Source organism: Leptidea sinapis, chromosome 35, assembly GCF_905404315.1.
Source record: "Leptidea sinapis chromosome 35, ilLepSina1.1, whole genome shotgun sequence".
Lineage (NCBI taxonomy): Eukaryota > Metazoa > Arthropoda > Insecta > Lepidoptera > Pieridae > Leptidea > Leptidea sinapis.
In genome coordinates this window covers 2,192,941-2,202,568 of record NC_066299.1, presented here as the reverse complement: position 1 = coordinate 2,202,568, position 9,628 = coordinate 2,192,941, and positions in this window count along the sequence as shown.

The window sequence follows — 9,628 nt, the reverse complement described above, 5'->3', positions numbered from 1 at the left end:
TTCAAAAGGCATCAGTCACCTGTACACAAGCGCAGAGTCTAGTCTCGATGGATCGTCGGACCACACCCCAGTCATCCTAAACCTAAGCGCACGGGTGATTAATGAGGAAAAACCGGAGAAACTATATAATCATAAAACAGACTGGGATGGCTTCCGCATGCACTTAGAAGAGAAAACCAATTTACGCACTCCGTTGAAGTCTTCAAATGATGTGGATGAGGCGTGTTTGTGCATTACTAACCTGATTCAAACGGCTGCCTGGCTAAATACACCCAGCTTATCTGAATCATATAAATATCGTACTACGCCAATGGAAATTAGATTAAAGCTCGAGGAAAAACGTCGCCTTAGGAGAAATTGGCATCAGTCACATCTCGCAGCCGACAAGACGAGATTTAATCGCGCCTCAAGGGAGCTGAAGAAAATGCTGAAGGAGTCGTCTAACCTCAGATTAAAAACCACATTAGAACTGATGTCACCCACTGGACAGAACGATTACTCTCTGTGGAAAGCGTCTAGAAGCGTCAATAAGCCACAGAAACACTGCCCCCCTTTAAAATCTCCTAACTGTGCATGGGCGAAAACAGATAGTGAAAAAGCTGAAGCCTTTGCTTCTTACCTAGCAGAAGTATATCGACCTAACGATGCCATCGCTGAAAACGACGAAAGCGAACAGGACGAGATACTAAGCCAGGATCTTCAAATGACGCTTCCCCTAAGACCGACATCCCTCAGAGAAGTTGTACGTACGATTAAGTCCCTGCATTCTAAAAAGGCCCCAGGCTACGACCTGATCACGCCGAAGCTACTCAAAGAACTGCCAAATAAAACAATCACATTCCTAGCCTGCCTGTTCAATGCAATTTTAAGAATGCAACACTTCCCCGCACCTTGGAAGGTGTCTCAGATTGTTATGGTTCACAAGCCCGGCAAACCCGCTCAAGATATAACATCTTACCGCCCCATCAGCCTAACCCCTGTGCTGTCGAAACTCTGGGAGAGAATATTTCTTATTCGCTTGAAATCCCAAATAGATGAATGCAACATCATTCCATTGCATCAATTTGGATTTAGAAAAGCGCACTCCACGATAGAACAAGTTCACCGAGTTCACGACGTAATACGACAGTGCTTTGAAAACAAACAATATTGTTCGGCAGCCTTCTTGGATGTACAGCAAGCCTTTGACCGCGTCTGGCATAAGGGCCTACTTTGCAAAGTGAAACAAATGTTACCCCACTCTTTCTTCAACATTTTAGCCTCGTACCTAGCCGAAAGAATATTCCAGGTTAAGCATGGTGAAGCCAGATCAGGTTTTTTCAACATTGACGCTGGTGTACCGCAGGGTTCAGTGATTGGCCCTACTCTTTATAATATATATACTAGTGACCTGCCCACATCAGATAATGTGAATGTCGCTACTTATGCGGATGACATCGCCTACCTTTCCTCCCAGGAATCAGCTGAATCAGCCAGTTACCAGCTGCAGCAGGTTCTTAATCGCACATTCCAGTGGTTAGCAAAATGGCGCATTAAATCCAGCGCCCAAAAATCCCATCACATCACCTTCAGCTTGAGAAGAGGAATCTGCCCTCCAGTACAACGAGGCAATGATGTCTTGCCACACTGTGATTGTATTAAGTACCTAGGGTTCCACTTGGACCGCCGTTTCACTTGGAAGTCCCATATAATACATAAACGAAATGAAGTCAACCTTAAGTTCAAGAATATGTACTGGCTAATGGGACGGAATTAAATTCTCTCCATAGAAAACAAATTACTTCTATACAATGCAGTCGTCAAGCCTATTTGGACCTATGGCATTCAACTATGGGGAACTGCCAGTGACAGCAACATAATATGTCTTCAAAGAGCACAAAACGGTATCATGCGGACAGTAGTAAATGCACCCTGGTTTGCTCGCATCGACGAGATACATAAATATCTGGACATGCCCACTATAAAGGAGGAAATAAAAAAACATTCCAGACGCTACGCCGAACGCCTAGCCACTCACCCAAATCCGTTGGCTACTAAACTGCTCGAGTCCTCTCAAGCCATGAGAAGACTAAAACGAAAGCAAGTCTCATTAGAATAAGGCCTGGTTGAGGCGATGGCCTCCAAGACCTAAATCGTTTAACCAAACTCTACGGAACTGATTATAGTCGTTACCGACTGATGGCAGTTAATAATAATAAAAAAAAAACACTCATGTAATACTATTATCAGACTCGGCTTCGCCTCGTGTGATAAACCCACATTCGTGTTACCCCTTATTACACAGCAGTTGCATTAATAACTATTTATTTATTTACAAGCTGACCTGGCAAACATTGTTTTGCCATATAAATTATTTTTAGAGACCGTTTCTTGGACATTGCAACATTACTTCATATTTCTAAAGTAAGAGAATTTTTCTAAAATAAACGTAACGCTACCTGCCAATAAAAATCCCGTTAAAATCGGTCCAGCCATTTCAGAGATTAGCCGGAGCAATCAGAATGACAGACAAACAAAATTGTGAAAATTGTTATTTTTTGGTGTATGTACCGTATATATGTAGTTAAAAAGGTTATTTCAATAATACAAACAGACACTCCATTTTTATTCATATGTATAAATTACAGCTTTGGCATTACAATACCTAAAAAAAAAGTAATGGTCTCAAAAACCATCTTGATGGTTTGTGTGTGGGATCAGCGCGATCTTAATAAAATATTTAGTAACTTAGTATGTGAAAGTAATAGATTTTATTTATTCATTTACGTGTAGATGTAAAGTTATAGAGCTTTTTTAAAAACATGGAAGTGAAAATTTGTAATTAGTATTGATTAACATTACTAAGGACTATTATTATTTAAATATTAATATATAATGTGTCTAAATTGTAAATATTTTTTTTTAACATATTTTGAAACTTTATTTTACGAGGTTCTTGTTTTATATCTGCTGATAAAGTATTTAATATATATGGTATTCTCTTTTTCAATGTTCTATCTCCGTAATAATTCTTCAATCTAGGTTCTTCATATTTATCATCAGATGTAGACCTTGTCTTAACAGCTTATATTCCGACATATTGATATTTATACTACAGTTGTAGTTAACAACAACACTACTACTTGGTATTGACCAAAAGTCACAAATTCATTTATTTTCTCAAAAGTGTTCCTTGAGAATTATGTTTGATGTCACTTAAATGAGTGACACCGCTTCGGATACAAATAGGCATCAGCTGAGCCTGACGTCGCAAGAAACTCTTTCAATTTTCTCTTTTGCGTTTATTTAAAAACCATATCATTAAAATAATGTTACAATAATTATTGAAGATAACCACTATCTTGAAGTAGTATTTCTGCCTGATAGTGTAGACAATCTGCAGTTCACTAATAAGATTTACACGGTATGATTAAGGTATAAGAACGCACAGTACTACTCAACTTTTCGACAGCCATATTAAAGATATCATCATCGCTGACTCATTAACGACCCCCTGTAGCCCAGTGGTTAGTAAACCTGCCTACTGAGCTAGAGGTCCCGGGTTCTAATCCCGGTAGGTGCGATCATTTATATGATGAACATATTTGTTTCCGAGTCATGGATGTTTATATGTATTTATCTACACCCATGCTTTAAATCCTCTATTAAAGATTCTGAAACAGTTAGCTTATTGCCAACATTAAAACACTCAATGTTCTATTAACCATTACATCATCCAAAAGAGTGTTGGCATGTTTTTTTTTTTTATTATTAGGAAAAGCAAACAACTACAACTTACAAAGTATATACATAAAGAAATAACAATTAAGTGTAATAAAATTGTAGTCGGATACGCTATTCACATCTTACTATGAAAAACTTTGAGGTATTCAATGTTAGGTACAAAAAGAAATGTTTATACAATACTAATTGAAACTAAAGAGAAATAAACAATGTTCTTAATATTATGGCTAGTTGGAGTAAATTAAATTTATAAAAATCAAACAATTAATAAACACAAAAAGGAAAACAAAAGAACGAAGAAACGAAGTAACATTACAAAGAGAATAATTATAATTAATAATGCATTTTTTTTGAAAAGTTGATAGAATTACATTAAGTAGCCTTAATGTTAATTTATTCTTTCTGCAATAATCAGATAATCTATTTAGGTCCTGTTGGATTAACTCACAATCGTTGAGGTTTGTAATTGACTTGAATATTTTTAGATCATCAGCATATAGTAAAAATTTACAATTATCAAAACACTGCTTTATGTCATTAATATAAATAATAAACAGGAGAGGTCCAAGTATGGAGCCCTGAGGTACCCCAGAAGTGACATCTATACTTTCAGACCTAAATCCATTAATAACTACTTTTTGTAATATAAGAAGAAAACCAGCGTAACAAATTACCACGTATAAAAAGCAATTTTACCTAACAAAATCCACATTCGTGTTTTAATACCCCTTATTACAATACAATTGCATAAATAACTATTATGTATGTTAACGTAAGTATATTGTATTAAATATATCCTTGTCTTCTGCCCATATAACAGGCTATGCCTGTTTGGGGCGTTTGTATAATTTGTGTAAGAGTGTGTAAAATTATTATTATATTAAATTCAAATTCAAATATTTTTATTAAAAATAGGATGTGACATCACTTATTGAAAGTCAAAAACTACCACCCATTCCAAAATGAATGCCTCAGACCTGAGAAGAATGGGCGCAACAAACTCAGCGGGCTTTTTTTTTCATCGAATAAATATGTTTACAAAGTAATATTGTACAATTAAACTTATTATTTAATAGCCTGAGGGCGGTCACTCCATTCCCAATCTGTGGTATCATTAAGAAAGTCTTTTATGTTATAGTAACCTTTACCACACAAACGTTTTTTAACAATTCTTTTGTATAACGTTATACTTTTGTTTTGAACATTTTCTGGGATCTTGTTGTAAAAGCATATACATCGCCCCACAAAAGACTTACTAACTCGACTTAGCCGAGTAGTAGGCATCATAAGTTTATATCTGTTCCTGGTGTTAACATTATATCTTAAAATTAGGCACTATGTTTCGTAGTTCATTTGTAAAACCTTATTAAGTGGTATTGAACGAATCAAATAGAAGCTCTTTGCTTTGGAACAAAAATAATAGAACAGCTTTGAGCTGGTTTAATTTGTGGAGCGAGTGATATCTTCAATTATTGATTCTCATCAGCCGGAGGACGTCCACTACTGTACAAAGGTCTCCCCCAAATATCTCCACCACGATCGGTCCCGCCCTGCCCTCATCCAACCTATTCCGGCGATCTTGACCAGATAAACCTTTATCTTTTGACTATTTGGTACTTGGGGGCGAGAAGATTTTACGGAGCTTCCCGAACGCTGCCCATCCCAGGTGGATTCGATGAGTAACCTCTTTCTCTCCCATCTGGATTATTTGTCTAAGGTAGACGCACTCGTCAACAATTTCGAGAGTACAGTTCAGACATTATCTTCGTCTTGTCCATGTTCATTTTGAGATCTGGCTTAAGTCTTTCTGGTCTCAGCCATGATTACGATATCATCTGCGAATCGAAGTTGAGTGATGTATTCGCCGTTGATATTGATGCCTAGCCCGTTCAAGTCCAGAAGCTTAAAGACATCTTCCAACGCAGCGGTTAAAAGCTTCGGCAATATGACATCGCCTTGTCTCACTCCCTCGTGAACTGATCCTGGAGACTGACTGGACCGTGGACTGACATGGTGAAATACAAACACTTCAACGCTGCGATATATCGATAACCAATGTGGCACCTCTGGAGAAACTGAAGCATCGCCCAAATTTCGATCGAATCAAAGGCTTTCTCACAGTCATCGAACGCCAAGCATAGTGGCTGGTTATACTCCTCCGTCTATTGATAACTAACTATTGATTCAGGTTTGTTTACATATAAACTGTATGTGTGTATATGTGTACTATTAATTTATCTTCATCAGATTTGTTCCCGCGTGATATCAACGAGCACGGAATCCGCAACGCCTGCTTCCACGCCGCCGAAGAAATCTAAATATGGTCCCGGACTTATACAGGTTAGAACAGTTCATATATATTTTCCAACTTATTTGCTTTATCCACCATACAGTTAAACTACCCATTGTATACATAAACTTTAGTTTTTAATACTAAGAAAACACCAGTTGGAGGCTCTTTGCATCAGGAGAAAGCTCCTTTGCACAGGATGCCGGCTAGATTATGGGTACCACGGCTCCTATGTCTGCCATGAGCAGTAATGTGTAAACATTACTGTGTTTCGGTCTGAAGGGGGTCTGAAGCTAGTGAAATTACTGGGCAAATGAGACTTAACATCTTACGTCTCATGGTGACGAGCGCAATAGTAGTACCACTCAGAATTTTTGGGTTTTTCGAAAACCCTGAGCGGCACTGCATTGTTATGGGCATGTAATATCAAAAGAAAAAATAATTTTTAGGAGAATAATTTCAGTGACAATATTTCGTAAATGTTCTTAACTATTTAATATTTAATTGAGTGCAGACATGATTATTTTTTGATGTGCATAATATAAAAGTATAACTTCAAAAGTGGATTAATTTATTTGTTTTTTTTTCTTCTAAATTGGTATACGATATAATCGAGCAGTGTGTATGTGTGTGTAGGGCGGTGCGAGTACCGGCGCGGGTGGTATTCGCTGCTTGGACCTGTCGTGTGGCGTACTCGTCGCAGTCGACGGACACTCACAGCTCCACATATACAAGCTGACCGCTGACCTACGTGAGTGCACTTATTTACATGCATTCGCTGCAACTGGCCGAGTTTACCCACTCACTAATTACACCAATCTTATTTGGTTAAAACTTAGTATCCTGTAAGCACGAATTATGAGGCAACAAATATTGTAATTGATAGAGCTTTAGTCCACGATTACAATGCTATATTATTTTATTACATTATTACAAGGTAATGCACCATTCCAGAGAAAAAAACATTATAAGTTTTATAATAATAATAATAATAATAAAGCCTTTATTACAGTAAACAAAACAAAAATTTACTTACTAGCTAATAGACATACTATAAAACATTTTAATTAATTAATTTGTCTTACATAACTATATTATTAACTTAATTATTAGCAGTAACTTTTAAACAGTCTTGTGTCCTCTTTCTGTTAACTGTTTGTCCTTCGACAAAGGTATCCTCCATATAACTATTATAACCTAACCTCAAATTATGAAATTTTTGAGAATTGGGACATTTTAATTGGGAGGAAAGAAAGGGAAACGTCTAGAATTCGTTCCTGGTTGTTTTAACTGTTCTAACATAACATAACCTAACCTAACCATTTTTTATCAATTATGGTTGACAAAGTTTTGATTAGTACCACTATAGTCGCGGACGATTATAGTGGTACTAATCTTATTACAAGGTAATACACAGTTTTCAAGAAAATAACGAAAACGTAATTTTTAAAAAAAAATTTCATTACCTTGTAATAAGATAATAAGAGTAGCATCATTATAATCGTGAACTAAAGCTCGTATCAACTACAATATTTTTTACTTCCTAATTCGTGCTACGGGATACTAAGTCCAACCCAAACATTTTACTAACAATAATAATAATATCGATTATACTTTAAAAATTATTCTACTATGCAGACATTTCTTGTTCGTTTATTTAAATATGTTTTTTATTAAAATATTAATGAAAGGAAGGACGAAAATAATGTCTTATGTCTTTATTTTGGGGATCAAACCACACATTTATATATTTTTCATTCTTAAATTATTGTTGTAATTTTAGCGCAGCAAATATCGGTTCAACATGTAACGTCACTCCTGGAGTACTGCCTGGTGAGCGGGCATGACTGTCTGGACGTCTTGCTCACGCTAAACGCTAACCTGCTCGAGGCTGTTTATGAGAGGTGAGAACTAGCTACGACTTTAAATTATCTTTTTAAACTGAATTTGCGCAACTTAGACGAAGGATGATAAATAAGTTGCAATAGGAAGTTTGCCAAAGTAAAAAATAAAGTGATGGCTTGACATAGCTTTAACTAAATTCAAGTATGCCATCAGCGAACTACAGTTTGGGTTTGGTTAATTTTTTTTTATTTTTTATGACAATAAAGGACGGGACAAGCAGAACGTTCAGCTGATGGTAATTAATACGCCCTACCCATTACAATGGAGAGCCGCTCAGGATTCTTAAAAAACGCAAAAATTCTGCGCGGAGAGCTAAGTTTCGTTTGCCCAGTAATTTCTATATTTAAAAAAAAAGTAATATGAGGTGTCACATATCTTTAAAACAATGCATCTACAGAATCCAATCCATTTTATATGTGATTTGATTCGAAACATGTCGTTTGTTTTATGAATGACATAATAACATAAAAATAAATCATTTTAAAATATCATGTGCCATAATTGGTTAGATTTGTTAAATAAATATTAACTACTTTAGTACTGTTTTTTAATTTTATTTTGTAGGTTCACGGAAAATTTCCAACGTCAACCGCAAACGTTTCAGCAATACTACTACCACACGTGGCTTCGACTGAGAATAATCTTGTGTAGGTATGTTGATACATATTATGTATTTATTTCATAATTTAAAAATATCTAATTCTGAAGTTAGACCGCTACCTGCCCAACTGTGTACAATAATCTGCTAACATATACAAATTGCAAAAACTGCCAGAACCATTTTTTTTTATGGAATAGGAGGACAAACGAGCTTACGGGTCACCTGGTGTTAAGTGATCACCGCCGCCCACACTCTCTTGCAACACCAGAGGAATCACAAGAGCGTTGCCGGCCTTTAAGGAAGGTGTACGCGCTTTTTTTGAAGGTACCCATGTCGTATCGTCCCGGAAACACCACACAAGGAAGCTCATTCCACAGCTTTGTAGTACGAAGAAGAAAGCTCCTTGAAAACCGCACTGTGGAGGACCGCCACACATCCAGATGGTGGGGATGATATCGTAACTTGTGGCGTGTCCTGCGAAGGACATTTTCTATAATATCTGTAGACTTTTAGGAAATCAATTTAATTATAACTGGTAACACACATAGTATAGCTATAAACCCTCCTTAGGTACTTGTATAAAAGTAGCTATAACTAGATCCTGTTGATGAAGCCACAACCTGAGAGTTGAACAAGACATATCAAGATTTATAAACGCTACGTCACTCGAACGGTTGGCTCAGTGGTAGAGCGCTCGCACGGAACACGAGAGATCGTTCATAAACTTTGTTTTCAAATTAAATTTGTGTAATTAATCCCAGAAAAGAGGGTTATCCCTTTAAAACATAACTGATTGTGAACAACTATCATTTTCTTTATTCCAACCGCTTTTCTCGGTTGTTTGGGATACAACACCCTGAAATGATAAAGAACTCTAGATCAGATAGTGACACCTGTCTATCTGACTATCCATCTAGTGACCTGTAAAATTATACACGGACGTATCGATGCGCCTGATCTCCACAAAGAGAAAGACATAAGAAAACTACACCCATAACCGAAATCATAAACTTTTGTTATTCCTTTGTGTCGCACTCACGCCAACTAAGTCACTAATACCGCGCATCCTCTACATATTAAATACACTATTTGTTACCAATCCTAGCTGC